At 42.9% G+C, this 2,259-nt stretch overlaps 1 long non-coding RNA gene across 1 annotated transcript in view; it reads right to left on the reverse strand.

The window, feature by feature from the left end:
* Nucleotides 1-1,549: 1,549 nt before the first annotated feature.
* The window catches only part of LOC106524243 (uncharacterized), a 9,947-nt gene continuing 9,237 nt past the window's right edge, over nucleotides 1,550-2,259 (reverse strand). Inside the window, exon 3 of the long non-coding RNA XR_001310989.1 lies at nucleotides 1,550-2,094. This is a non-coding gene — a long non-coding RNA (uncharacterized LOC106524243). The remainder of the gene's footprint in view (nucleotides 2,095-2,259) is intronic.

Raw genomic sequence — 2,259 nt, forward strand, 5'->3', positions numbered from 1 at the left:
GAACTTTTGAAGTAAAAAAAAGTAACTCAGGAACACTAGACAAGGGATCTGAAATATAAAGAAGAATATCATCAGCCAATAAGGAAACTTTATGTTCAGTGCCAAACCGATTAATACCTTTAATCTTAGGGTTGTTCCGTAAAGCCACTGCGAGTGGTTCAATCGCTATTGCGAATAAGAGTGGCGAGAGTGGGCACCCCTGCCTCGTACCACGTTCCAATTGAAAATAGCTGGATAGATTACTGTTAGTGCGTACTGCTGCCATTGGCAAGGTATTTATCAGCTTCACACATGAAACAAATTTAGGGCCAAAGTTAAACATCTCCAAGGTTTTAAAAAGATAGTTCCGCTCCACCCGGTCAAATGCTTTCCCGGTGTTGCAGACAAACACCGAACTTACTCCCTCCGCCTGAGCTCGTTTTTTCTCCTCCGACGTGGACCTATTACTGAGGTGAAAAATATAACATACAAGTACTTTTAAAGGTTCAAACCTCCTTTATTAATAAAACAGTTATGATAAGATACAGTATTGTTTAAAAGCATAAATGCACATTTATGAGACAGCCATACAACCTGGTCAAAGGTGCACTCAGCTGAGCTGGCAGGCGTCTGTCTGATGAGGAGACGCACTGCTGTTTTTTACTCTCCTCTTACACACACATACACACAGGATGCTCCCTCAGGAATGCAGTTCTAACTGGACTCAACCGTTTACTCCCCTAGACTCCTTCAGCCTGTCTGCAACTCATCATCTGCTTGTCAGAACCTGCTCCACTCCAGCAGTTCACAGAGAGGACACACAGTTTGTCTAAGTTTGATTATAAGTGAATCAAAATGTGTAAAACTTCAGCTGCTTAACACAAAATACTGCTGAATAAACTTCATGCAAAAGTGAACAATATTAATGTTGGTTATAGAACTTAAGAGTGAACAATATCTAAATTTAATTATAAAACTAAACAATACCTAAGTTTGATTATAACAATCCCCCTTTGGACCTCTTCTCCAGAGGTCCACACCAGATAAAGAACCTTATCCCTCAACTCTGCGAAATCTCAACATTGGAAAAGAGGTGTCTGTCAGAAGAGCGTCACTCTCTTCAATAGACGAAGCGGCCTTCATGAACATCTGACGTGTGATAGCCGGATCCTGTCTCTCTAGGGCTGTTGAGATTAATCTAAGAGACAATGATCTCATACATGGAATGCAGCAACATCCACAAGTAACCATGATTGCTACAAAAATAGCTATAGAGGTGAGTGCTGATATAATGATACCTTTCCATGCTAGGTATTACACAATACTGTTCAAGTAGCAACAGAGTGACTGCACATAGTCCAACAAACATCCCTGCTAACACTGCAGCCCTCTTCTGACCATCCCAAAACATATTGCTTCAAAAAGTAACAGTAATAACCATATAACACTGACTAAAACACAATAACAAAACTTTCACAAACTATAGAAAAATAATAACAAACTCTCACAGAGCAGCGTTCCTCATCAGACAGCCTGGTTGTCTCCTGAAAAGCACGCAAATAATTCAAAATTAAATTCAAAAACAAGACAGAAAATATTACTTTTAGAATGTGCCACACGTACACAGGGGCATTCCCCTGGCGTTGCTTGGGGGTATTGAATCCTCCTAAGCCCCCAAGTTTTCTTCATGTAATGTGAGACTCTAAAATGTAGTGTTTTTATCGGGGGAGGTGTCCTTACTATATGTGGCTATTCCAACACCGAGTGGCCCAATTTAACAGAGTCCTTCGGAGCCCGCACGCAACTTAACTCGGCTGTTTTGGTCTACCAAGCAAAAGACACAGTTCAGTTTATGAGTTTAATGTCCTCGGTCGTGTCCGTCAGATTTCTGCCTGTCTCCTTGGCTGGCGCGCACTGGCTCCAATGGGAGCTGGCTGTTTCCTTCTAGGTGTCCCCCTTTCCTTTCAGGCGGACGGCATGGGATGTTCTCTCAGTTACGTGGTAGGGACCGGTCCAGCATGGTTCTGGCCACTTCCTCTTAATCACCCTCAGCAACACCCACTCAGCGGTTGGCAAGGTGGGTTCTCCCAGGGGGCTGTGTTTGCTGTGGACCTGCTGAGTAAAGTTAGACACCAATGCTTTCAACTCATGAAAATATACCTTATGGTCCACCTTTGGATTCTTCTCGGAGGTGTGAATGCTGGCCTGCGGTCCCGGAAATGGCCGACCTGTAGTTAACTCATAAGGTGTAAAACCAGTGCCATTATTAATAGAAGCTCT

The sequence above is a fragment of the Austrofundulus limnaeus genome, unplaced genomic scaffold (assembly GCF_001266775.1).
Source record: "Austrofundulus limnaeus strain Quisiro unplaced genomic scaffold, Austrofundulus_limnaeus-1.0 Scaffold180, whole genome shotgun sequence".
Lineage (NCBI taxonomy): Eukaryota > Metazoa > Chordata > Actinopteri > Cyprinodontiformes > Rivulidae > Austrofundulus > Austrofundulus limnaeus.